The sequence below is a fragment of the Piliocolobus tephrosceles genome, unplaced genomic scaffold, assembly GCF_002776525.5.
Source record: "Piliocolobus tephrosceles isolate RC106 unplaced genomic scaffold, ASM277652v3 unscaffolded_709, whole genome shotgun sequence".
NCBI classification, from domain to species: Eukaryota; Metazoa; Chordata; class Mammalia; order Primates; family Cercopithecidae; genus Piliocolobus; species Piliocolobus tephrosceles.
The window spans coordinates 279605-294320 of NW_022334374.1; positions in this window are offsets into that span (position 1 = coordinate 279605).

The window sequence follows — 14716 nt, forward strand, 5'->3', positions numbered from 1 at the left end:
CATATTTCACTATCTGCCATAGTCCTCAATGTGTTCCGAAATATCACTTTTTCGATTTCACAGGAAATGTGTTCAAGTGCTGCGTTGTGAAGAAAAAGGTATAACTCTGTGAGTGGAATGCATACATCAAAAACTAGTTTCTCAGGAAGCTCCTACCCAGTTTTTATCTGAAGATATCTCCTCTTTCACCGTAGGTCTTAATGTACTCCCGAATGTGCCTTCGCCGAACTGTGCATGATGGAGCTTCCAAACTGTGTAATATATGAAACATTTTAACTATGAGAGATGAATAAATATATCTAACACAAGGCAGTTTTGCAGAAATATTCTTTCCAGTTTTTGACTGAGGATATTTTCTTTTTCAGCAGAGTCATCACTATTCTCCCAAATATCTCTTGGTAACTTTTTCTCCAAAAGTGATTCCGGAATACTCTAGGAGAAGAAAGATATATTTCTGTGGGTGCAATGCACACGTCACAAAGCAGCTTCTCAGAAAGCTTCTCCCAGTTTCTATCTGAAGAGGTTTCCTTTCTCACCGTAAGCCTCAAGTCCCTCCAGAATATCCCTTTGCAGACTAAACATAAACAGTGTTATGATACTGATCAATGGAAAGAGAAGCATAACTGTGTGAGCGGAATTCACGTGACACAGAGCACTTTCACAGAAAGCTTCCTTCTGGTGTCTCTCTGAGGTTATTTCTTTTTCAGGGTGTTCTAAAGAGCGTTTGCAAATGTTCTACCTCAGATTCCACAGAAGCAGTGATTTCAAACTGCTCAATCCAAAGAATGATTTAACCCTCTGATATGAATGCAAACATCTGTGAAGTGAATGCACATATAAAGAGCAGATTGCTGGAACCCTTTTTCCACGATTTTATTTCAGTATACTTCACTAGTCACCATAGTCCTCAATGCATTCCGAAATACCACTTTTTCAGTTTCACAGGAACAGTGTTCAAACCCAGCCTTGTGAGAAAAGACGTATAACTCCCTGAGTGGAATGCATACACCACAAAGTAGTTTCTCAGAAAGCTTCTATCCAATTTTTATCTGAAGATATCTCCTCTTTCACCATGGGCCTGAATGTGCTCCCGAACGTCCCTTCACGGATCTTTGCATGATGGAGCTTCCAAAGTGCGTATTATAATTAAAGTTTTAACTATGCGATATGAATAAATGTATCTAAAACAAGTCAATTTCACAGAAATCTTATTTCCAGTTTTATCTGAGGATAGTTCCTTTTTCAACAGAGTCGTTGCTATACTCCCGAATATCTCTTGGAAGCTTTTTCTCCAAAAGGGATTCCGGAATCCTCTTGGGGATGAAAGGTATATTTCTGTGAGTGGAATGCACAACTCACAAAGCAGCTCCTCAGAAAGCTTCTCTCCAGTTTCTATCTGAAGACGTTTCCTTTTGCGCCATAAGACTCAAAGCCCTCCAGAATATCCCTTTGCAGACTAAACAAAAACAGAGTTATGATAAAGCTCAATGAAAAGAGATGCTTAACTTTTTGAGCAGAATTCAGGTGACACAGAGCAGTTTCACAGAAAACTTCCTTCTGGTTTCTCTCTGAGGTTATTTCTTTATCAGGATATTCTAAAGAGCGTTTCCAAATGTTCTTTCTAAGATTCCACAGAAACAGTGATTTCAAACTGCTCAATCCAAAGAATGATTTAACTCTATGTGATGAATACAAACATCACAAACGAGTTGCGCAGAAAACTTCTTGCCGATTTTCGATGGAAGACATTTCCTTACCTCACACAGGCCTCCTGTCGCCACATACTATCTCTTCGCAGAATCCTCAAAGACCGACTTTCACACTGGGAAATGTAGAGTAACATTTAACCATGTGAAAAGAACGGACATGTCAGAGAGCTGTGTCTTTGAGTGCTTTTTTCTGTTTTTTATTGGACGTCATTTCACTTTTTGCCATAGTCTTCAATGTGCTCTGAATATCAGCCTTTTGGATTATAGGAACAGTGTTCAAACAGTGCCTTATGAGAAGAAAGTTGTTACTCCATGAATGGAATGCTCACATCGCAGATTCTTCAAAGACAGAGTTTCAAAACTGGGCAACATAGAGTGAGCCTTAACCCTGTGAGGTCAATGCACATATCAGAGAGCAGATTTTTGGAAGGCTTCTTCCTCGATATTTCATTATATTTCACTATTCGCCATAGTCCTCAATGCGTTTGGAAATATCACATTTTCAGTTTCACAGGAACACTGTTCAAACACTACCTTGTGAGAAATGTGGTAAAAGTCCCTGAGTGGAATGCATACATCACAAAGTAGTTTCTCAGAAAGCTTCTATCCAGTTTTTATGTGAAGATATCTCCTCTTTCACCGTAGGCCTAAATGTGCTCCCGAACGTCCCTTTGCGGATCTCTGCATGACGTAGTTTCCAAACTGCGTAATATAATTAAACTTTTAACTATGCGAGACGAATAAATATATGTAACACAAAGCAGTTTCACAGACATATTCTTTCCCGTTTTTTTCTGAGGCTAGTTCCCTTTTCACCATCAGCATCAACATGGTCCCGAATATCACTTCGTACCTTTTTCTCCAAAAGGGTTTACCTGACGCTGTATGAGAAGAGAGGTAAAACACTGTGACTGGAATGCACTGGTCAATAAGCAGGTTCTCGGAAAGCTTCTCTACAGTGCCGGTCTGAACATATTTAATTTTTCAACGTTAGCCTCAAGGTGATCCCGAATATCTCATCACATGCTCAACATACACAGGGCTACAAAACTGCTCAATGAAAAGAGAGGCTTATCAGAGAGGGACTAAGATGACAAAGAGCAGTTTCACAGCAAGATTACTTCTGGATTTTACCTGAGGATATTTGTTTCTCCATATTCTGAGGATCGTTCCCAAATGTCTTTCCTCAGATTCCACAAAAACAGTGATTTCAAACTGTTCAATCCAAAGAACGGTTTAACTCTAAGAGATGAATACTCACATCGCAAAACAGTTGCTCAGAACGTTTCTCAGCAGGTTTCATTGGAAGACGTTTCCTCGCTCACCACAAGCCTCCGGGCATCACTAAATATCCCTTCACAGATTCTTCAAAGACAGATTTTCCAAACTGGACAACATAGAGTAAGCATTAACTCCATGTAGTGAATGCACATATCAGAGAGCAGATTCTTGTAACACTTCTTCCTCGATTTTATTTCAGTATATTTTACTATCCACCATACTCCAACATGCGTTCCGAAATATCACATTGTCAGTTTCACAGGAACAGAGTTTAAAGACAGCCTTGTGAGAAAAGAGGCCTGAGTGGAATGCAGTAGTTTCTCAGAAAGCTTCTATCTTGTTTTTATCTGAAGATATCTCCTCTTTCCCCATAGGCCTGAATGTGCTACCGAATGTCCCTTCACGGATCTGTGCATGACGGAGTTTCCAAACTGTGTAATATAATTAAAGTTTTAACTATGCAAGACGAATAAATATATATAACACAAAGCAGTTTCACAATAATCTTCTTTGCAGTTTTTGTCTGAGTATATTTCCTTTTTCACCATAGTCAACTCCCGAATATTTCTTGGTAGCTTTTTCACCAAAATGGATTCTGGAATCCTCTGGAGAAGAAAGGTATATTTCTGTGAGTGGAATGCACACGTAACAAAGCAGCTCCTCAGAAAGCTGCTCTCCAGTTTCTATCTGAAGACGTTTTCTTTCTCACTGTAAACCTGAAAAACCTCCAGAGTATCCCTTTGCAGACAAAAAAAAAAAAAAAAAAAAAAAAAAAAACAGTGTTATAATAAAGCTCAATGAAAAGAGAAGCTTAACTCTGTCAGTGGAATTCACGTGACACATAACAGTTTCACAGAAAGATTTTTTCTGGTTTCTCTCGGAGGTTATTCCTGTTTCAGGATATTCTTAACAGCATTTCCAAATGTCTTTTCTCAGATTCTACAGAAACAGTGATTTCAAACTGCTCAATCCACAGAATGATTTAACTCTATGATATGAATACAAACATCACAAAAGAGTTGAGTTGCGCAGGAGGCTTCTCTCCGATGTTCTATGGAAGACGATTCCTTGCATCACACAGGCCTCTGGTCGCCACTTACGATCCCTTCGCCGAAACCTCAAAGATCGACTTTCAAAATGGGAAATGTAGAGTAAGCTTTAACCCTGTGAAAAGAATGGACATGTCAGAGAACAATTTCTTAGAGTGCTTCTTTCTGTTTTTTATTGGATGACATTTCTCTTTTTGCCATAGTTTTCAAAGTGCTCTGAATATCACTCTTTTGGTTACACTGGAATAGTGTTCAAACTGTGCTTTATGAGAAGAAAGTTATAACTCCCTGAGTGGAATGCACACATCACCAAGCTGTTTCTCAGAAAGCTTCCCTCCAGTTTTTATCTGACGATATTTGTTATTTCACCATAGGCCTGAAAATGATCTTAAATATCCCTTCTCGGATCCAGCCACGAGCGAGTTTCCAAACTGTGTAATGTAAAGAAAGCTTCATCTATATGAGATGAATAAACATCGTAAAAAGCAGATTCAAAGACTGGTTCTTTCCAGTTTTTAATTGAAGATATTTCCTTTTTCACCATTCTCCTGAATGTGCTCCAGAAGGTGCCTTCATAGATCCGTCCATGACAGTTTCCAAGCTGCGTAATGTAAAGAAAGCTTTATCTATGTGAGATGATTTCACATATCACAGAGTAGTTTCCTAGAAAGCTTCTTTCCAATTTATATCTGAGGGTATTTCTCTTCAGCATCGGCAACAACATGCTCCCGAATATCACTTGGAACCTGTTCCTCCAAAAGGGTTTCCCCAACGCTGTATGAGAAGAGAGGTATAACACTGTGACTGGAATGCACACGTCACAAAGCAGTTCCTCGAAAAGCTTCTCTCCAGTTTCGGTCTGAACATATTTCCTTTTTCACCATTAGCCTCAAAGTGCTCCGGAATATCCCATCAAATGCTAAACATACACAGTGTTAGAAAACTACTCAATGAAAAGAGAGGCTTAACTGAGCAAGAAGAAGAAAAATGACACAGAAGTAGATTCACAGAATGCTTCCTTCTGGATTTGACCTGAGGATATTTCTTTCTCCATCTTCTAAGGATCGTTTCCAAATGTCCTTCCTCAGATGCCACAAAAACAGTGATTTCTAGCTGATCAATACAAAGAATGGTATAATTTTATGAGACGAATAGACACATCACAAAGCAGTTTCTCAGAAAGTTTCTCTGCAGGATTCATTGGAAGACGTTTCCTTATTCACCACAAGCCTCCGGGAGTCACTAAATATCCCTTCACAGATCCTTCATAGACAGAGTTTCGAAACGGGGCAACATAGAGTAAGCATTAACTTTGTGAAGTTAATGCACATATCAGAGAGCAAATTCGTGGAACACTTCTTCCTCAATTTTATTTCAGTATATTTCACTATTTGCCATAGTTCTGAATGTGACCTGAATATCACCCTTTCAGTTTCACAGGAACAGTGTTCTAACACTGCCTTGTGGGAAAAGAAGTATAATTCCCTGAGTGGAATGCATACACCACAAAATAGTTTCTCAGAAAGCTGCTATACACTTTTTATATGAAGATATCTCCTCTTTCACCATAGGTCTGAATGTGCTCCCAAATGTCCCTTCACGGATCCGTTCATGATGGAGTTTCTCAACTGCGTTATATAAGAAAAGTTTTAACTAAGCGAGATGAATAAGTGTATCTAACACAGAGCACTTTCACAGAAATCTTCTTTCCAGTTTTTGCCTGAGGATATTTCCTTTCACCCAGTGAAAAGAATGGACATGTCAGAGAGCAGTTTCTTCGAGTGCCTCCTTCTGTTTTTTATTGAATGACATTTCCCTTTTTGCCATAGTCTTCAAAGTGCTCCAAATATCACTCTTTTGGTTTTACAGGAACCGTGTTCAAACTGTGCCTTATGAGAAGAAGGTTATAACTCCCTGAGTAGAATGCACACGACACCAAACAGTTTCTCAGAAAGCTTCTCTCCAGTTTTTATTTGACTATATTTCCTATTTCACCATAGGCCCGAATGTGATCCAAAATATCCCTTCACAGATCCATCCAAGAGGGAGTTTCCAATCTGACTAATGTAAAGAAATCTTCACCTGTGTGAGATGAATAAACATAGCAAAAAGGAGATTCACTGAAAGCTTCTTTCCACTTTTTATCTGAAGATATTTCCTTTTTCACCACAGTCCAGCATGTGCTCCCGAAGGTCCCTTCGTGGACTTCTCCATGAGAATTTTCCAAGCTGCGTAATGTAAAGAAAGCTTTATCTATGTGAGATGATTACAAATATCACAGAATCATTTCCTAGATAGCTTCTTTCCAGTTTCTGTCTGAGGCTATTTCCCTTTTCACCATCAGCATAAACATGCTTCCGAACATCACTTGGTACCTGTTTCTCCAAAAGGGTTTCCCGGGCAGTTTATGAGAAGACAGGTATAACACTGTGACTGGATGCACACGTCACAAAACAGGTCCTTGGAAAGCTTCTCTCCAGTTTCGGTCTCATCATATTTCCTTTTTCACCAGAAGCCTCAAAGTGCTCCCGAATATCCCATCACACACTCAACATACACATTGCTAGAAAACTGCTCAATGAAAAGGGAGGCTTAACAGAGTGAGAGTAATTAAGACGACACAAAGCAGTTTCGCAGAAACCTTCCTACTGGATTTTTCCTGAGGATTCGCCATATTTTAAGGATCATTCCCAAGTGTCATTTCTTAGATTCCACAAAAACAGTGATTTCAAGCTCCAAAATACAAATAACAGTTTAACTCTATGAGACTAATATACACATCGCAAAGCAGTTGCTCAGAACGTTTCTCTGCAGGTTTCATCGGAAGACGTTTCCTCGCTCACCACAGGCCTCCGGACGTCACTAAATATCGCTACACCGATTCTTCAAAGACAGAGTTTCGAAACTGAGCAACATAGAGTAAGCATTAACTCTGTGAAGTGAATGCACATAGCAGAGAGCAGATTCTTGGAATGCTTCTTCCTCAATGTTATTTCAGTATATTTCACTAATCGTCATAGTCCTCAATGCATTCCGAAATATCACTTTTTCAGTTTCACAGGAACAGTGTTCAAACACAGCCTTGTGAGAAAAGAGGTATAACTCCCTGAGTGGAATGCATACATCACAAAGTAGTTTCTCGTAAAGCTTCTATCCAGTTTTTATCTGAAGATATCTCCTCTTTCACCATAGGCTTGAATGTGCTCCCGAATATCACTTCATGGATCTGTGTAGGACGGAGTTTCCAAACTGCGTAATATAATTAAAGTTTTAATCATGCGAGATTAATAAATACATCTAACACAAAGCAGTTTCACAGAAATCTTCTTTCCAGTATTTGTCTGAGGATATTTCCTTTTTCACCATAGTCGTCGCTATACTCCCGAAGATCTCTTGGTAATTTTTTCTCCAAAATGGATTCTGGAATCCTCTACGAGAAGAAAGCTATATTTCTGTGAGTCGAATGCACAGATCACAAAGCAGCTCCCCAGAAAGCTTCTCTGCAGGTTCTATCTGAGGATGTTTACTTTCTCACCGTAAGCCTCAAAGCCCTTCAGAATATCCCTTTGCAGACTAAACAAAAACATTTTTATGATACAGCTAAATGAAAAGAAAAGCTTAACTGTGTTAGCGGAATTCACGTGACACAGAGCAGTTTCACAGAAAGCTTCCTTCTGGTTTCTCTCTGAGGTTATTTCTTTCTCAGGATTTTCTAAAGAGCATTTCCAAATGTCCTTTCTCAGATTCCACAGAAACAGTGATTTCAAACTGCTCACTCCAAAGAATTATTTAACTCTGTGAGATGAATACAAACATCACAAAAGATTTGCTCAGAATGCTTCTCTCCCATTTTCGATTTAAGACATTTGCTTGCCTCACACAGACCTCCGGTCGCCACTTACTATCCCGTAACAGAAACCTCAAAGACAGACTTTCAAACTGGGAAATGTAGAGTAAGCTTTAACCCCGTGAAAAAAATTGACATGTCAGAGAGCAGTTTCTTCGAGTGCTTCTTTCTGTTTTTTATTGGACGCCAGTTCACTTTTTACCATAGTCCTCAATGTGCTCTGAATATGACTTTCTGCTTTTAAAGGAACAGTGTTCAAAGTGTGTCTTATGAGAAGAACGTTTTAACTCCCTGAGTGGAATGCACAAATCACCAAGCAGTTTCTCAGAAAGCTTCCTTCCACTTTTAATCTGACTGTATATCCTCTTTCACCATAGGCCTGAATGTGATCCCAAGCATCCCTCCACGGATCCATCCATGAAGGAGTTTCCAAGCAGCGTAATGTAAAGAAAGCTTCATCTATGTGTGATGAATAAACATAGTAAAAACAGATTCACAGAAAGCTTCTTTCCAGTTTTTATCTGAAGATATTTCCTTTTTCACCATAGTCCAGTATGTGCTCCCAAAGGTCACTTCGTGGATCCATCCATTACAGTTTCCCAGGTGCGTAATGTAAAGAAAGATTTATCTATGTGAGATGATTACACATATGACAGAGTAATTTTCTAGAAAGCTTCTTTCCGGTTCTTGTCTGAGGCTATTTCCTTTTTCACTATCGGCATCAACATGCTCCCGAATATCACCTGGTACCTGTTTCTACAAAAGGGTTTCCCCGACGCTGTATGAGAAGAGAGGTATAACACTGTGAGTGGAATGCACACGTCACAAAGCCATTCCTCAGAAAGCTTCTCTACGGTTTCCATCTGAACATATTTCCTTTTTCACCATAAGCCTCAACGTGCTCCCGAATATCCCATCACACGCTAAGCATACACAGGGCTAGAAAACTGCTAAATGAAAAGAAAGGCTTAACTGAGTGAGAGGATTTAAAATGACACAGTGTAGTTTCGCAGAAATGTTCCCTCAGGATTTTACCTGAGGATATTTCTTTCTCCGTATTCTAAGGATCGTTCCCAAATGTCCTTCCTCAGATGCCACAAAAGCAGTGATTTCAACCTGCGCAATCCAAGGAATTATTTAACTCTCTGAGACGAATACACACATCACAAGGAAGTTGCTCAGAAAGTTTCTCTGCATGTTTCATCGGAAGACATTTCCTCGCTCAACATAAGCCTCCAGGCATCATTAAATATCCCTTGACAGATCCTTCAACTACAGTCTTGTAACTGAACAACATAGAGTAAGCATTAACTCTGTGAAGTGAATGCACATATCAGAGAGCAGATTCTTGGAATGTTTCTTCCTCGATTTTATTTCAGCATATTTCACTATTCACTGTAGTCATCAATGCGCTCCGAAATATCACATTTTCGGTTTCCCAAGAACAGTGTTCAAAAACTGCCATGTGAGATAACTGGTTTAACTCCCTGAGTGGAATGCATATATCACAAAGTAGTTTCTCAGAAAGCTTCTATCCAGTTTTTATCTGAAGATATCTGGCCTTTCACCGTAGGACTGAATGTGCTCTTGAGTGTCCCTTCATGGATCTGTGCATCAAGGCATTTTCAAACAGCCCAATAAAAGAAACTTTCTAACTCTGCGAGATTAATAAATATATATAACTCAAAGCAGTTTCACAGAAATATTCTTTCCACTTTATGTCTGAGGATATTTCTTTCTTCACCAGAGCCATCCCTATACTCTCGAATGTCTCTTGGTAGCTTTTCCTCCGAAAGGGATTCTGGAATCCTCTAGGAGAAGAAAGGTATATTTCTGTGACTGGAATGTACATGTCACAAACCAGCTCTTTAGAAAGCTTCTCTCCAGTTTCTGTCTGAGGACGTTTCCTTTCTCACTGTAAGCCTCAACTCCCTCCAGAATATCCCATTGCAGACTAAACTAAAGCAGTGTTATGATACAGCTCAATGAAAAGAGAAGCTTAACTGTGTGAGCAGAATTCACGTGACAAAGAGCAGTTTCAAAGAAAGCTTCCTTCTGTTTTCTCTCTGTGGTTATTACTTTTTCAGGATATTCTAAATAGTATTTCCAAATGATCTTTTTCAAATTATACCAAGACAGTGATTTCAAACTGTTCATTCCAAAGAACCACTTAATGCTATGAGATGAATAGAAACATTCCAAAAGGGTGGCACAGAAAGATTCTCTCCAATTTTCGATGGAGGACATTTTCTTGCTAGACACAGGCCTCCAGTTGACTCTTACTATCCCTTCGAAGAACCATCAAAGACCGACATTCAAACAGCGAAATGTGGAGCATGCTTTAACCCTGTGAAAGCAATGCACATGTCAGAGAGCAGTTTTTTCGAGTGCTTCTTTCTGTTTTTTATTGCATGACATTTCACTTTTTGCCATAGTCCTCAATGTGCTGCGAATATCACTCTTTGGGTTTTACAGGAACAGGGTTGAAACTGTGCCTTATGAGAAGAAAGTTACAACTCCCTGAGTGGAATGCACACATCACCAAGCAGTTTCTCAGAAAGTTTGTCTCCAGTTTTTATCTGACTATATTTCCTATTTCACCATAGGCCCGAATGTGATCCCAAATATCCCTTCGTGGATCCATCCACGAGGGAGGTTTTAAGATGCCAAATGTAAAGAAAGCTTCATCCATGTGAGATGAATAAACATAGCAAAAAGCAGATACACGGAAAGTTTCTTTCCAGTTTTTATCTGAAAATATTTCCTTTTTCAACATAGTCCTGAATGTGCTCCTGATGGTCCCTTCATGGATCTGTCCATGGCAGTTTTCAACCTGCGTAATACAAGGAAAGCTTTATCTACATGAGATAATTACATATATCACAGAGTACTTTCCTAGAAAGCTTTTTCCAGTGTTTCTCTGAGGCTATTTCCCTTTTCACCATCAGCATCAACATTTTCCCGAATATCACTTGGTATCTGTTTCTCCAAAATGGTTTCCCCGATGCTGTATGAGAAGAGAGGTATAACACTGTGAGTGGAATGCACACATTGCAAAGCAGTTCCTTGGAATGCTTCTCTCCAATTTCAGTCTGAATATATTTCCTTTTTCACCATTAGCCTCAAAGTGCTCCCGAATATCCCATCACACGCTAAACATACATAGGGCTAGAAAACTTCTCAAGGAAAAGAGAGCCTTATCTGAGTGAGAGGAATTAAGATGACACAGAGCAATTTCACAGAAAGCTTCCTTCTGGATTTTACCTGAGGAGATTTCTTTCTCCATATTCTAAGGATCGTTCCCAAACGTCCTTCCTCAGATTCGGAAAAACAGTGATTTCAAGCTGCTCAATCCAAAGAACTGTTTAACTCTAGGAGACGAATACACACATTGCAAAGCAGTTGCTCAGAACGTTTCTCTGCAGGTTTCCTTGGTAGACGTTTCCTCGCTCACCACAAGCCTCTGGGCGTCACTATGTATCCCTTCACAGATTCTTCAAACATACAGTTTTTAAACTGACCAACATAGAGTAAGCATTAACTCTGTGAAGTGAATGCACATTTCATTGAGCAGATTCTTGTAATGCTTCCTCCTCGATTTTATTTCAGCATATTTCACTATTCGCCATAGTCCTCAATGCGCTCCGAAATATCACATTTTCGATTTCACAAGAACAGTGTTCAAAAACTGCCTTGTGAGAAAAGAGGTAGAACTCCCTGAATGGAATGCATACATCACAAAACAGTTTCTCAGAAAGCTTCTCCAGTTTTTATCTGAAGATATCTGCTCTTTCACCATAGGCCTGAATGTGCTCTCATATATCCCTTCACAAATACATGCATGAAGGTGTTTCAAAACAGCACAATATAAGAAACTTTCTAACTCTGTGAGATTAATCAATATATCTAACACAAAGCAGTTTCACAGAAATCTTCCTTCAACATTTTGTCTGAGGATATTTCCTTCTTCACCTGAGCCAACCCTATGCTCTCAAATGTCTCTTGGTAGCTTTTTCTCTGAAAGGTATTCCGGAATCCTCTAGGAGAAGAAAGGTATATTTCTGTGAGTTGAATGCACACATCACAAAGCAGCTCCTCAGAAAACTTTTTCCCAGTTTCTATCTGAAGACGTTTCCTTTCACACTGTACGTCTCAAAGCACTCCTGAATATCCCTTCTCAGACTAAACAAAAACAGTGTTATGAAACTGCTCAATGAAAAGAGAAGCTTAACTGTGTGAGCGGAATTCACGTGACACAGAGCAGTTTCACAGAAAGCTTCCTTCTGACACAAAGCAGTTTCACAGGAATCTTCTTTCCAGTTTCGTCTGAGGATGTTTCCATCATGGATGTGCTCCCGAATGTCCCTTCGCGGATATGTGCATGACGGAGTTTCCAAACTGTGTAATTGAATTTGAGTTTTAAATATGCGAGGTGAATTAATATATGTAACACAAAGCAGTTTCACAGAAATCTTCTTTGCAGTTTTTGTCTGAGGCTATTTCCCTTTTCACAAGCAGCATCAACATGCTCCCGAATATCACTTGGTACCTGTTTCTCCAAAAGGGTTTCCCCGATGCTGTATGAGAAGAGAGGTATAACACTGTGAGTGGAATGCACACATTGCAAAGCAGTTCCTAAGAAAGCTTCTCTCCCGTTTCGGTCTGAACATATTTCCTTTTTCACCATTAGCCTCAAACTGCCCCCGAATACCCCATCACATGCTAAACATACAGAGGGCTAGAAAACTGCTCAATGAAAGGAGAGGTTTATCTGAGTGAGAGGATTTAAGACCACATAGTGCAGTTTCACTGAAAGCTTCCTTCTGGATTTTACCTAAGGATATTTCTTTCTCCATATTCTAAGGATCGTTCCTAAATGTTCTTTCTCAGATTCCACATAAACAATGATTTAAAAGCTGCTCAATCCAAAGAACGGTTTAACTCTAGGAGAGAAATACACACATCGCTAAGCAGTTGCTCAGAACGTTTCTCTGCAGGTTTCATCAGAAGACGTTTCCTTGATCACCACAAGCCTCTGGGCGTCATTATTATCACTTCACAGGTTCTTCAAAGACAGAGATTCGAAACTGGGCAACATAGAGTAAGCATTAACTCAGTGAATTGAATGCACATATCAGAGAGCAGATTCCTGGAACGCTTCTTCCTCGACTTTATTTCAGTATATTTCACTATTCGCCATAGTTCTCAATGTGTTCCAAAATATCACGTTTTCGGTTTCACAGGAACCGTGTTCAAACACTGCCTTGTGAGAAAAGAGGTATAACGCACTGAGTTGAATGCATACATCACAAAGTAGCTTCTCAGAGGGCTTCTATCCAGTTTTTATCAGAAGATATCTCCTCTTTCACCGTAGGGCTGAATGTGCTCCCGAATGTCCCATCGCAGTACTGTGCATGACGGAGTTTCCAAACTGCATAATATAATTAAAGTTTTAACTATGTGAGATAAATAAATATCTAACACAAAGCAGTTTCACAGAAATCTTCTTTCCAGTTTTTGTCTGAGGATATTTCCTTTTTCACCATAGGCCTCCCTATACTCCCGAATATCTCTTGGTAGCTTTTTCTCCAAAAGGGATTCCGGAATCCTCTAGGAGAAGAAAGGTATATTTCTGTGAGTGAAATGCACACATCACCAAGCAGTTTCTCAGAAAGCTTCTCTCCAGTTTTTATCTGACTATATTTCTTCTTTCACCATAGCCCCAAATGTGATCCCAAATATCCCTGCACAGATCCATCCACGAGGGAATTTCCAAGCTGCATAATGTAAAGAAAGCTTCATCTGTATGAGATGAATAAACATAGCAAAAACAGTTTCACTGAAAGCTTCTTTCCAGTTTTCATCTGAACATATTTCCTTTTTCACCATAGTCCAGAATGTGCTCACAAAGTCCCTTCATGGATCCGTCCATGACAGTTTCCAAGCTGCATAATATAAAGAAAGCTTTATCTATGTGAGTTGATTATAGATATCACAGAGTAGTTTCCTAAGAAGTTTCTTTCCAGTTTTTGTCTGAGGCTATTTCCCTTTTCAGCATCAGCATCAAGAAGCTCTCATATATCACTTGGAACCTGTTTCTTAAAAGGGTTTCCCTGACGCTGTATGAGAAATGAGGGATAACTTTGTGAATGGAATGCACACCTCACAAAGCAGTTCCTCGGAAAGCTTCTCTCCAGTCTCGGTCTGAACATATTTCCTTTTTCCCCGTAAGCCTTAAAGTGCTCCTGAATATCCCATCACACGCTAAGCATACACAGGGGTAGAAAACTGCTCAATGAAAAGAGAGATTTATCTGAAGGAGAGAAATTAAGACGACCCAGAACAGTTTCAGAGAAAGCTTCTTTCTGGATTTTACCTGAGGATATTTCTTTCTCCATATTCTAAGGATAGTTCCCAACTGTCCTTCCTCAGATTCCACAAATACAGTGATTTCAAGCTGCTCAATCCAAAGAACGGTTTATCTCTAGGAGACGAATACACACATGACAAAGCAGTTGCTCAGAACGTTTCTCTGCAGGTTTCATTGATAGTTATTTCCTTGCTCACCACAAGCCTCCAGGCGTCACTAAATATCCTTTCACAGATTCCTCAAAGACAGAGTTTTGAAACTGGGCAATGTACAGGAAGCATTAACTCTGTGAAGTGAATGCACATATGAGATAGCAAATTCTTGGAACACTTCTTCCTCGATTTTATTTCAGTATATTTCACTATCCGCCATAGTCATCAATGCGTTCTGAAATATCACTATTTCGCTTTCACAGGAACAGTGTTCAAACACTGCCTTGTAAGAGAAGAGGTAGAACTCC